Source organism: Sus scrofa, chromosome 13 (assembly GCF_054392235.1).
Source record: "Sus scrofa isolate SSC_HxYL_T2T_F1_AM1 chromosome 13, Sscrofa_HxYL_maternal_Yorkshire_Landrace_v2.0, whole genome shotgun sequence".
Taxonomy (NCBI): Eukaryota; Metazoa; Chordata; class Mammalia; order Artiodactyla; family Suidae; genus Sus; species Sus scrofa.
Genome location: NC_139395.1, coordinates 213,122,558 through 213,136,346, shown reverse-complemented (window position 1 = coordinate 213,136,346; position 13,789 = coordinate 213,122,558). Strand labels below are relative to the sequence as shown.

Genomic DNA, 13,789 nt, shown 5'->3' with positions numbered 1-13,789 from the left:
CTCATTGCAGGATGGGTCCCCCTGCCAAAGTCCTATTGAACATGTGGGTGGTGTTAATAGCACCCTTCTGGCAGCTAAGATGGACCAAGAGAATGGCCTAATGGTTAGAGAAAACCTAGATGGTACAGCAAAAAAAAAAAAAAAAAAAAAAAAGGCAGTGGCTGGACTGGCCAGATGAGACTGCTGGGGGCCAGCAGGACGGCTCACACAGAGTGTGAGATATTTGGGGTTTGGCAAACCCTAAGAAGCTGGCTGCCAAGCTCCACTGCCCCTTGTCCCCCTAGTGTATTTCAAAGGAAATTAAATCCACATGTTTCTGATTTGCTGACACTTAAAGCTCATCCAAAGGTGGTTTTGCAAGAGTGGTTTGGACCCGAGAAGCCTAGAGAAACTTTAATTATCATTGCTTTTTTCATTTTGAAATGCAGACCTGTATGCTTACATAATAAATGCCAGGCCTACAAAATCCGAGCCCAGTTCTGCTTTACCAAAACTTTTTGTCCTGGGCCCACCAGAAACAATCAGTGGACTCAACTAGAGAAGACAAACAGTGACTTGAATACCCGATCTAGACATCCACCTGGAAAATGGCACTCTCCACGGCCCCTTTGGATTGGGCTGCAACAGAACTGCCAAAGCTAACGTTCAAAAATATGTGCACAGTGTGGCTTGCGCCTCTAGATTCCATTGTTTCCTTAGACTCTGACCAAGGAGACGAAATGCTCAATTCAAGGTGGTGTCCACATAGGTCCTGGGAGCCCGGGTCCAAGAATGTGAGGCATGAGGCCTCAAGGACAAGAGGCCATCACAAAGGTGTACTGTGGAATGTCCTGGAATGTCCTGAAATGTCCTGCCACGTCCCTGGATGAAAACTAGACAAGCAGGAACCCCAATTCTGCTGCAGGGCAACAGAATCACATTATAGAGTCAGAAAGAATTAGCGCTCTGGACATGACCTGTCCCCTCTAAAAGTCCAGTCACCTGGAACTAGTGGCCAGAGAGATCGGGGACCAAGAGGGCCCCCTCTTCTCAACCAGGGATTAACATTTTCCGCTTCTCCCATCCCTGCCTCTGGCCACCGCAAAGAGACTTTCCAGAAGGTTCGTCTCAGAGACGGCCCCCTTCACTGCTCTGAGTTGTCCTGACAGAGGTGGTGGCTTTGTTCTCTCTGGTTCCCACCTCCTTCCCCAGCCCGGGGCCATCAACTGCTCGGGTGGCAGTTTACCCTTTGGTCTCTGCCACTGCAACTCCCCAGCCCCCAGCTCTGGGGTCTGGGGCAGGTAAGTGTGCCTTAAATCTGTGACGGGTGAGGTGGGGCAGGCTGAGAGGAAAAACTGGAAGCAACTTAGCCCTCCCCTCACTGCCCCACCTCCCCACCCCCACCCCCACCCCGACCTCGACCTCGACCCCGACCCCCCTCCCTCTGCTCCTGCTAATCGGATTTCTCTGAGCATGCGCAGTACACTTCTCACCGGCTCTTGCCCTAGAACCTTCACGTATGCTCCCCTCATCCCTATATTGCTTTTAGCAGGTGACCCTTACTTCTCAGGTCAGCTTAGATGTCCCTTCCTCGGCCCAGCTTGGGGGACCTCCCTCCTGGATGGCCTTCCTCCCTCCTGTGCACAGTTGATACCTATTCATAGCTCACTAATTAAGCCTGAGGTCATCTGCGCTGCCTCCCTCCCGTCTGACTGCCTGCATGGTGGTCGAGAGCCGAGTCTGTCCCCCCCACCCTGTCCCCAGCGCCTGGCCCTGAGAGGTCGGTGCTGGTTCACTGACCAACTTCCCAGTCTACAGCCTTTGCCCCCAAGACTTCTGTAAACTGTCTGCACTAAGACCCATTTGAGGCTTTTCCAACACTTTTTCTCCCCTAGGGCTGCACCCAGAGCATATGGAAGTTCCCAGGCTAGGGGTTCAGTTGGAGCTACAGCTGCTGGCCTACACCATCACCACAGCAACATGGCATCTCAGCCGAGTCTGCAACCTACACCACAGCTCACGGCAACGCCAGATCCTTAACCCACTGAGCAAGGCCAGGGATTGAACCCATGTCCTCATGGATACTACTCGAGTTTGTCAGCGCTGAACCACAATAGGAACTCCCAGGCTTTCAGACAGTTTTGAAACCAGTCCCCACTTAGTTTGCAAGAGCTGCCACAACAAAATGCCGCAAGTGGATGGCTTAAAACAGCACAAATGTATTGGCTCACAGTTCTAAAGGTCAGAAGTCCAAGATCAAGGTGTCCACAGCGTTGGTTCCCTCTGAGAACTTGAGGAAGGGTCTGCTCCAGGCCTCTCCCTCAGCTTCTGGTGGTTTGCTGCTTGTCCCTGGCTCCCCTTGCTGGTAGATCACCCCAATCGCTGCCTCTATTGCCACATGGTGTCCTTTCCATGTGCATGTCTGTCTCTGTGTCCACCCCCCGCCTTTGCTTTTTAGGGCTGCCCATGCAGCATATGGAAGTTCCCAGACTAGGGGTCGAATCAGAGCTGCAGCTACAGGCCTGCGCCACAGCCACAGCAACGCAGGATCTGAGCCGCATCTGCAACCTACAAAAGTTTGTGGCAACACTAGATCCTTAACCCGCTGAGCAAGGCCAGGGTCGAACCCAAAACCTCACGGGCGCTATGTCAAGTTCTTAACTTGCTGAGCCAAAACAGGAACTCCCAAATTTCCCCTTTTTATAAGGACACCAGTCATATTGGATGAGGGGCCGCCTGGATGACTCCTCTTAAGCTGACCATCTACAAAGACCCTAAATTTTGGGGGTTTTTTTGTTCTTTTTTTAGGGCTGCGCCTGAAGCATATGGAAGCTCCCAGGCTAGGGATCAAATCAGAGCTACAGCTGCCGGCCTACACAACAGCTCATGGCAATGCTGGATCCTTAACCCACTGAGCAAGGCCAGGGATCGAACCTCATGGATACTAGTCAGGTTCATTACCACTGTGCCATCACAGGAACTCCAAAGACCCTAACTTCTAGATAGGTCACTTTCACAGGTACAAAGTTTAGCACTTCAGCACCTTTTGGGGGAACGCAATTCGACCTATAACACCACCATTCTGATAGAGGGGGAAAAGGGGGCAGCTGAAAACTGACACTGAAATGCAATAATTATTTAATTTACAGTCTAAACAGGAGTGTTTCTGAGAATGACAGGGGGCACGATGAATAATTTTGCAGAGACAACAGGCATAACCCAGGGCTGTCCCAGGAGTGCAGTCTGGGACACAGGACCACCGTCTGTGGTGAAGTTCATTGCCCAACACTTCCCATGCAAGGATGCGTCGTACCTTCACTTCAAATCCCTCTTTGTTTGTGTTCCCAGTGAGTCCAGTCTATTTTATACACAGACGAGGCGATACTGAGGGATTAGCTGTATTCCGGCTGTAGTTAATTCACTGTTTCCAGTTCCCAACTGCAAGACCAATCTCAGCAATTAATTTGGCCAGATCAAATCAGGCCCTCTTACACCTGTTCCCCTGTTTAATTAGGCTCTAATCTTCTGGGGGTTGGGGGGGAACTGGAGGCACCAGGGACCATTACCTAAGCCTGAGATAAGGAGGGTGGCGTCAGACACCCCGCCATCACCCTAATGTGCCACCCCTGAAACAACTCCAGCCCTTCAGTCTAGAAATTCACCTTGACAACTGTAATTCCCCCCAGTCATGCTGGGGGAATGATCCTTCTTTTTTTTTTTTTTGTTACAGACTTCCTTTCATCTCCTCCCAAGGGAAGGAAATATTCCCAGTGGTGCGTCTCTCTGAGGTAATTGTTGGACAGGAGTCAGCCAGTTAAAGCTGCCCATCTAATTAACAGAGTCTGTTGTGATTTATCAGGATAATGAGGTGGGGAACAAAGACATCGGTTTTTTTTTTCTTCCCTTCCTGAGATTTTGGCCTCTTTTTCTTCCTTTTGGAAGATGACCCAACGTTAATGAGAAACGAGTCATTTATTGTTGGGGTGCAAATAGAGAGATAAATGACATCGGTAATTAGGTCTCAATCCCTCTTTGGTATACAGAGCCATTTGTCAGGCAATATTATTCAATTAATTAATTCCATTAGGGCTACCACATTTCCCCAAATCCAGCCATGCAACCGTCAGCGAGGATCATTTTTATGGTACAAAAATAAAATCCTGAATAAATGCAGGGTGAACCCCTGAAGAAAGTATTTTAGCCACCAGAGGAAAGCAAGCTAGAAGCATTTGACTGGAAAACAAGTAACATGCTCACAGCCACGTACTTCTTCCCATCACAGATCGAACAACCATTCTGGGTATTTCCAAGTTCAAATGCCTAGAAGGAAAAGGGAGGACGCTGGATTGGTCCAGCTCATCTTCTTATGCCATATCAGTGGTCATTGTCAAGGCCTCTGGTCAGCTGCCCATCTGTGGCCAGAGAGGAGCAAGATGACATGAAAGGTGACTGTTGAGGGCCAATTCTCAGGACAATACGAGGGGCAGGAACGCTTCCAGAACAGCAGCTCCCGAGCGATGTGGTCGGCTTTTTTGTCTGCTTTCTTTCCTCTCTTTTGTCAGCGAAGAATGCTGACCCTCTCTTGGCCCAGCCATCTCTCACCGCTCACAACTCAAGTGAGTCCTGTCTCTGCTGATGCTCGTGTTCATGAAAAGCAAACCCACATTCTCTTTTAGTCCCTTACTCTTTCCATGCTCCTTTTCAACTCTTGCCAACTTGCCTCAGCATTCTTTACCTCCCTCCTAGTGAGAAATCTGACTTCAGAAGAAGATAAAGTAACAGGCCAGAACCACATTCAAGACAAATCTAACTAGAGAACTTAGTACCATGACATTCTAAAGGGAAAGGCCAGCCACTCCGTCATAATCTTGACAAATCCCCATTTACCTTTTCACCACCTCCAAATCAACCTTTCCTTCCACCACAGTACTGGCATAAATAAAATACTATTCCTGTGTTTTATTTATTGCTTTATTTTGTTCTGATTGGTTTCTAATACTACAGGAGCATCATGATCTGCTCCATTTCATTGTGACACAGCAATATTTTGGCTGGATTCAGGATTAACTATGATGCTATGGGAACCTAACCACCACTCCCAGGAAAATAGCTCACATTCCAAACAGCTGACTTCCAAAGTCCAGCAAATAGCTCTCTGTAATCCAGGTAGCTACCTACACAGTTCTAGCCCTTTATTTACCTCTTGGCTATCAAGAGGTAAAGAAAGACATCTTTTGTTTCTGAGCCCATTCTCTGGGCAGCGTATGGAATCAACGGTGAAGCCCACCTAAGCTTGAAAGCCAGGATGAGAGGGAAGAGACCCAGGGAAGTGGTTTGCAAACTTAAGCCAGCTTCAGAATCACCTGGAAGGCTCATCAGAACAGACTGCTGAAGATCTGGGGTGGAACCCAAGAATTGGCTTTCTTAACCTCCCTCCTGTGGAAATCTGCCTTCAGCAAAAGGTCGTCTCATCCACATTCTGAGAACCACTGGACTAGATCATACAGATGTACTCTCTACAGGTACAGAAAGATACAGGGAGGTAACTAGATTTTTCAGAATCCTGAGCATGCAGCCAACAACCGGGCTGATGGAAAGGCCACACTGGCTCACAATGGATCATGACAGAAGCAAAGAGGCGCTCCCTGCCCCCATCTTCCCCACCTTTACTTGTCGCCAGAGACCACATCTAGAGTGAGAGCAACAACTTCCTTGGAATAGGCCAGCATCATTTGCAGTTTTATAATTAGATCTAGAAAGAGGGCCAAAGTCTCCTGCGATTGGGATTCCTGAATGTTTGTCCACACGCTCTTTTGTTCTCTGCTTCTTCTCCGTGTCACATGTACTTTTACAGATGTTCAAAAGGCTTGACCAGGCTGGGGGAGCTTCTCCTCCTGTTCTTCGTGGAAGACTCAGATACTTGTTAGCGTATACTTGAACTTGTGAGAGCTGGATGGGGGCCTGTCCATTCTATTCTGTATGCTCTGATTCCAATGAGCCTCTGGTCTGGTGTTTCCCCAAGTTCTCTTTGAAGCCCATTCACAGACAGACAATTCGCCTTCATTCTAGTGTATCATCGTGCTGTCCTGCCCCAAGTTCCTTGCAGAAAGCAGAGCCTGTGACAAGGGTTTTGGAAAGGAAGATTATTTTGGAGAGTGCATCCAGAGGACAGGAGTCAAGGGCAGGAGGGAGCAAAGTGGGGAAGCAGGAAGAAAAGGTGGTCACGTGATCCATCATGTCTCCATTGAGGGCCCCCTAAGAGGCTGTGTAATTTTCAGTCTGCGGGAAGAAAAAGGGAAGCATTAACCTAGAGACTCCCATTTCCTTTTGGAGCGTTGCCTCATGAAGCGTTGATTCCCACACAACTTCCACACATGGCACACACATGTACTCCAAGATACCGTCCCAGAGAAGCCCCAGGGCTGACAGGGAGACACAGGGTGCAGCTGAAACACGGCCCGTCTGGTTACACCTGCGCAAAGCCGGTTGCCCAGCAATGACTGGCATCAAAGGTGGGCCAGAAGGTGAGAGAAATGCACAGATGTCCAAGATGGGGTATTACAAAAAAAGAAAAAGCTGAGAGTAAAAAAAAAAGATGTGTACGTTTTATCCCCACACACACTATAAATCTTGTGCTTAGTATAATCTTTAATATCCAACATATGCAAACATTTAATTAAATGTGAGGATTAACATCAAATTTTGGGAGGGCATATCTAAAACCCATAAACTTTATAACGTGCCTACAGGCCCTAGTTCGAGCAACTTCTACCATTTCTGGGCCCGGTGTCACCAGGAAATGTCCTAGTGACACAAAAATTTTGTGAAAATGATTTCAAGGCCACTGGATACAGAGAGGAAGTCAATGAAAGAGCTATTCTGTGTTAGCTGTTTGGCACTCACATTGAAATACAGGTTTTGAGCATCAACAATTGCTTTCATGACCTCGTGTCTGCAATTCTTACATTTTGTGCTTAAAAATCAACTAGCTGCTATTTGTAACCACTTCTGTACAATGGTTTGTTTTTAATTAGATGAAAACCAAATTTAGACATAATGTCACTGTCTTTTCTTTCTGTGACACTAAGTTTCTGAGGTCCAGGGGCCTCTTCAGAGGGACAGATTTTGATGAGAAAAAGACCATCCTCAGATAAAGTGAACAATATCGTCAGGCAATTTACTGAATTGTTAACATGAATTTCAGCATCTGGGTTGCTAAGGCTTCCAATCTTTAACAAATGATCCATTCAGAATATGATCCAAAGAACATACGGCGAAGAATAAAGGCCATTTGAAACCATCCATCAGTCACAAGCACAGAGGGTTCGGCTCCCTGTTAAGTGGGCAGAGGCCAGCTCCGGAGCATGCTCAGTTGAGCCGCCCTCCCTGCCAGGCGCATGCGTACATCATGTCCACGCAGGGGCTCTGGAATCTGAGATTAAAAAAATGCAAGTATTTAAATAACTTTCTAAAAACTTTCTGTCATTGAGATTTTCAAAAATATACGTCTTAAAAGGATGGGCCCTCAAATACTTCACCCGGCTTAATTATGGCCAATCTTAAATACGTGTGCTTTTTACAAATAATTTAAACAGGCATCATTTTCACTTCTGAAGACAGGAAACCCAGGACGAATGTCATGACCCCCTGAGGGTTTGTGACCTAAGGGTTCTTTGGTTCACTGACCTTGTTGAATCCCCTCTTTATGCAAGGGAATGCTCGGCCTCTCCCATTCTCTCTGGCTATCTCTCATGCTTGCAAGCCAATTAAGTAGACTCTATGATTTCAGCAATGGTGACATATAATCCCAGTGTTAAAGGATGGAATTTTCCAATGCAAGAAGCAGCCTAAAATGAACAGGGAAAACACTGCCATGAGCGAAGGCTTCTCAACACAGTATCTCCAACTGTGCTGCAAAGCAAGCAAAGCAACCCAGCGTTTGGATGAAAAGTGGGAAAAAAAAAAAAAAATCTGACAATGGAGTGATTGTTCTCTGTCCACAAGCAACCCTACTATGTCGAAGCCCTTCATGAGCTGTGCTGGCAACAGGCAGACATCGGCGCTTAGGTCCTCCTCAAGTGGCCGGCCACCCCAAAGGCAGAGGGGAAGGGACCCCTTGCTTCCTGGAGACCAAGATCCCCCAGCAGGATTGCCCCAGAGACCTTTCCTCGCCAAAGAGGGGGATGAGCAGGGCAGCCACTCACCTGTCTCATTTGTTCAAAGAATCCAAAGCCAGCAACATGGATCCGCTTCTTGCTTTTTGTCCAACCACTTGCCTACTACTAGAAAAACAACTGAGCTCTGCCAAGAATCTGCAATCTTCTGAATCTCAAAATAATGACTAGCCTATCCAGTGTTTCCATCCAAGGAATTGTTGGTTCTTATACAAGAAAACCCTTTGGGGTGAGAGTCAGGAGTCCAAGAAAGGCATGTGGTTATTTTTTGCTACACTTTGGAGAGAAAGGGAAATCTATTTTTGACATGGGCTATTCAGCTTTCAAATAACATTAACCCCCATGGAACATACTTAATTTAAAAGTCGATTCCAAATTTTACTTAACTTCAAGGCTTTTTGGTTTCCTTCTCATCTGTTGTTTCAAGCACACATAGACTATCACTCTTACATTGTCTCTCCTTGGCATTTATGAGCAAAAGTGTTAGAATAGGTTAAGGCATTAACGCCCCCATTTCCATCTCACTACTTTCATTTCCCCTAAAATGTGCCTTTTTTCACTTTTTAAAGTTTTATTGAGGCACAGTTGATTTGCAATGTTGTGCTCATTTCTGCTGTACAACCACGTGATTCAGTTATACATGTACACATATCCCTTCTTTTTCAGATTCTTTTTCCATATAGGTGATCACAGAATATTGGGTAGAGATCCCTGTGCTCTACAGCAGGTCCCCACTGGCCAGTCATTCCGTATACCTCAGTCACAACGTGCATCTTTTTAAAAAATAATAATAAGCAGGTGGTCCCAAGTGGAGCGTCTGATTGCTTCATTCAAATGACAATGCTTCGAGGTATGACGGGGAGATGAGATGCAAAGGGGTGAGGAGGGAGGGAAGGACTCAGAAGGTAGTTCTGGAATATTCCAGCAGAAGTGTGAGTCATTACCTGTCAACCCTGAACTGAAGGCAGAGATCAAACACGGAGTTCACTGAGGGCCTGTGAAAACTAATAAGGATTGTGATTCTGCTGACAATCTCATGACCCCATTTGCATACAGACACCAAAATGACTCCTCCACGTGGGGGCCCTTGCTGGAAAGCAAAGCAAGATTATATTTTTTATTGTTTTGTGTGGGAGTGGGGGGGGGGTTGGCCGTACCCACGGCAGGTGGAAGTTCCCAGGCCAGGGAGCAAACCCACCCAACAGCAGAGACCTGAGCCAATATAGTGGCAACGCGAGATCCTTAACCCACTGTGCGACCTGTGTTTCATTGTTTTAAAGAGAGAGAGAGAGAAAAAAAAAAAAGAGTCATTTCCAACAGTCCTAAAAGCATTTGCAATCCAGAATTCAGCTAGTCTTTTAGCTGAAAAACAGAATGCTACACCAAAGTGATTCTGAACGTGAAAGAATGAAGTTGTTTTTGCCCTTAGCTTGTTTCAAGGCAAAGGAAGTTACTCTTCCTCAGAGATGTTGGTTTGTATCATTTACACAAAGTAAAAGAAAATTACAAAATGAAACAGCCTTCCCTGTCCTTCTCGTTTCTGCTTTACCCACCTTCTCTGAACCTCTGGCGATTTTGCTGGATGCTCTCTCATCTTCCTTTGGCCATTGGTGGACCAGCCTTCTCAGCCCTGGCAGCTACCGAATGACTGAATGCATTTAGTAATCATAAGATTTAAGTCAGATCTATCAAATGAACCTCTTTTGATGAGAATAGGAGAGATGGGAATGAGAGAAAATGAAAGTCATGGTTGTAGGTTTAGTATCAAACCTCATTAGACTTGGGAATGGTCAAACAAATATTAAACAAAAAGGAAACAGAGTTAGAACCCCTATCGGGTGACCATGGTGGCCCGTGTGCCTGGGACTCCCTGTTCCAGGACTGAAATTCCCACATCCCAGGGGATCCCTCAGTCCTCAGTAAACCTTGAGAAAGCAGATCACCTGGCAGGCTATCAATGACTCTGAGGCCAAAATCCAAATGTTGACTTAGTTGGAACTCAGCAAGATCTGAGAGAGCACATCACAAACACACAATACACCCCACCCCCACTCCACTGTGAGTCTCCTTCTCAACTCCCTGTTTATTTCCTTTGTTGCCCTTTAAATGTGTGATTTTGTTTCCTGTTTGTTCATTTGCTATCCGTTCTCCCTACTCAGTGTGAGCTCCACGTGGCCAAGGAGTCACTGTAGCCCTAGAACATTCCCTGGCAAACAGGGGGCCGTTCAAGAAACATGTCTTAGGTGCAGAACTCTCCCAAATGGCAGAGTCTGACAGGACTGGTGTGGTCTACTCATTCTAAGATACACAGTTTTGCAAAATGTAGCATCTCTAATCTGGATGCATCTCCAGATCATGGTGCCTTTCAAAAGCCCTCAGCCAAGTGGCGGGTATGACGTGGCAGCCACGGCCTTTGCTCGTGCATCCACTTTGTTGTCGCTGTGGTCACACTGTCCTCGCTCCAGCTGAGGTATGTGCATCTGCTAGTTTCACCTGTGTGCTTAGCTGCCACTTAGAACATCCTCCCAAAAATTTCACTATGATTCAGCATTGAAATGACAAGCCATTTTGTACTCAGAAAGGGGCAAAAGCCAAGCAGTAGGATGTAAATGTGATTATTAGTGAAGAGTATTTGTCACAGAGGAATGATCGTAAGTCCACGTTCTCCTGCAAAGGAACAACCGAGTGCCTTAGAAACCTCAGGAAGGTGGAGTTCCCGTTGTGGTGCAGAGGAAAGGTATCCGACTAGGAACCATGAGGTTGCAGATTTGATCCCTGGCCTCACTCAGTGGGTTAAGGATCTGGCATTGCCGTGAGCTGTGGTGTAGGTTGCAGACGCAGCTGAGATCCCGAGTTGCTGTGGCTGTGGTATAAGCCCGCAGCTGTGGCTCTGAGTCGACCCCTTGCCTGGGAACCTCCATATGCCATGGGTGCAGCCCTAAAAAGAAAAAAAAAAGAAAACTTCAGGTTGGAAAATACGAAGTCAGGCAAGCTGTGTCACTTTCTATTACCAAAATGTTTGTTTCATTGCCAAATCCCTCAGAAGAGATGAAGATTAATTTCAAAGGAATCTGATGTGATTGATTCATATGTTGCTCAGGACTGTTGTTAAAGGCAACTGTCACAGTCTATTGGAAGCGTTTTTCCTTTCTTATTGGTGCATAAAGTCATGATTGTAATCAAGGGCATCTTAGTCTTGACTTGATGAAATAAGGTATTAGCCTTTCCCAGTCTTTTATTCAGGTCTATGGAGATTATTGGCACATGACAGGGTCAGTGAGGTGTAGCAAGGCATCCAGTGTGTGCAATTTTTCCAGAACCTTTTGGTGACTGGTTCTCCCCCAGCCCCTGCTACTGGCTGAGCATGAGAAGAGCTCTGCAGTTCCAATACCAATTCTAGTTTTCAGGTCTCCATAAATTTCCCACCAGTGCCCCCATGCAAAGTACCATGTTGTGCTGGCTTGGTTCTGCCCCTCGCTCTTTCTTTGAGGTTATTTAAACAGGTTTTAGTTTTCTATTTTAATCTACCTATTGCATTTTGACTGTATATCTCTTTGTGTAATTTTTGAGTTGTTCTAGGGATTAGCATACACATGCTTAACTTCTCACAGTCTGTAGAATCAATATTTACTACTTCAAGGGATTATTACCAGTATGTAGGTACTATTACCCTCCCTCCTTTATATTGCAATTGCTGTATCTGTTACATCAACATAACACTGAAAATCCTAATAGACAAGGTTAAAATTTTTGTTTCTAATCATCAAACACATTTAAAGAACTCAGGTGGAGGATGGTTGATTACATTTGCCAGGTAGTTAGCATCTTTGTTGTTCTTCCTTCATAATTTTTTTCCTTCTTGGGGCCACACCTGCAGCATATGAACGTTTCCAGGTTAGGGGTTGAATGGGAGCTGCAGCTGCCGGGCCTATGCCACAGCCACACAATGCCAGATCTGAGTAGCAGCTGCAACCTACACCACAGCTCTCAGCAAGGCCGGAGCCTTAACTCACTGAGCAAAGCTGGGGATTGAACCCACATCCTCGTGGATGCTACTTGGGATCTTAACTGGATGAGCATAACGGAAACTCCTTCCTTCATTTGTGATGTTCCCGCTTTCCTTCTGGTGTCATTTCCTTATCATTTCTCATCCCTAAGCAAGCGCTGGTGACAATGGTGTTTCTTATTTGATGGTAACTCCTGTGCTGATAATTTTTAAGTTCACTTAAGAATGTCTTTATTTCCTCTTCATTTTGAAAGAATATTTCTACTGGCTATAGAATAGTAGGTTGACAGTTCTTTTAAAATATTCTTTTAAAATGTTCTTTCCTTCTGGAGAAATCGTGGCTATGTGAATCATGGTCTCCTATAAGGAAAGTGTTATTTTTCTCTGGCTGATTCAAATGTTTTGTTTTCTCTTTAGTTTTTGGCAATTTGATAATGATGTCTCTGAGCATGGATTTCTTTGAGTTTATCTTATTTGGGATTTCTTAGACTTCTCGAGTCTGTAAGTTTATGCTTTTCTACAAATTGGGCACGTTTTCAGCTATTGTTTCTTCATACTTTTTCTATGCACCGCATCTTTTCTTTCTAGGGCTTCTATGACAAGACTGTTGGAATATTGGATAATGTCTCATCAGTTGATCAAATTCCATTCTTTTCTACTTTTAATCTTTTTTCTCTGTATTGTTCGGGTTTTATAGTTTCTATTGCTCTGCACTGAAGTTCACTGACTTTTTCCTCTGTCATCTCCATTCTGCTCTTGAGCCCCATCCAGAGAGGTTTTTATATTGGTTATAGTATTTTTCCTTTCCAAAGTTCCTTTTTCTTCTTATTTATATCTTTTATTTCTTTTCTGAGACTTTTAACCTTTTTATTCATTTTAAAGCTGTTTGCTCTTACATGTTGGAGTATTTTTATAATAGCTGCCTTAAATTCTGTGTCATCTAAACATTGGCTTCTATTGGCTGTCTTTCCCTATATAAATTGAGGTTTTCCCACTTGTTCATCTGTGCTGATAATTTTTTTTGTCTTTTTACAGCTGCACCTGTAGCATATGGAAGTTCCTGGGCTAGGGATCAAATCAGAGCTGCAGCTTCAGGCCTACACCACAGCCACAGCAACACCAGATCTGAGCCACATCTATGACTGCCACAGCAGCTTATGGCAACACCAGATCCTTAACCCAAGGATCTGGTGTTGGAGTGAGGCCAAGGATCAAACCCACATCCTCATGGACATTATGTTGGGTTCTTAATCTGCTGAGCCATGATGGTAACTCCTGTACTGATTATTTTTAATTGTCTCCTAGATATTTTGATGATTATGTTACAAGACTCTAGATTTTGTCTAAATCCTATGGATAATTTTTTTAAGAGCTGCACCCATGGCATAAGGAAATTCCCAGGCTAGGGGTCAAACTGGAGTTGCAGCTGCTGGCCTATGCCATAGCCACATGGGATCTGAGCCACATCTGCAACCTACACCACAACTCACAGAAACTCTGGATCCTTTAGCCATGGAGCGAGGCCAGGGAGCAAATCCACGACAAAATCATAGATACTAGTCAAGTTCATTACCACTGAGCCACAGTGGGAATTCCCCTATGGAGAATGTTAGTTTAAAAAAATCAGAAT

The 13,789-nt window shown here is 45.4% G+C and overlaps 1 long non-coding RNA gene across 4 annotated transcripts; it reads right to left on the bottom strand.

Moving 5' to 3' along the window:
• Window positions 1-3,932: 3,932 nt before the first annotated feature.
• Window positions 3,933-8,263, bottom strand: LOC106508033 (uncharacterized). 4 transcript variants are annotated; one of them, XR_014823945.1, is made up of 4 exons: window positions 8,184-8,263; window positions 7,666-7,826; window positions 7,252-7,411; window positions 3,933-6,258 (listed from the first exon to the last, which is right to left on the bottom strand). It is a non-coding gene; the product is annotated as an uncharacterized LOC106508033 (long non-coding RNA). The 4 variants fall into 4 exon arrangements; XR_014823946.1 differs by lacking the exon at window positions 7,252-7,411; XR_014823947.1 differs by lacking the exon at window positions 7,666-7,826.
• Between the last annotated feature and the right edge of the window lie 5,526 nt (window positions 8,264-13,789).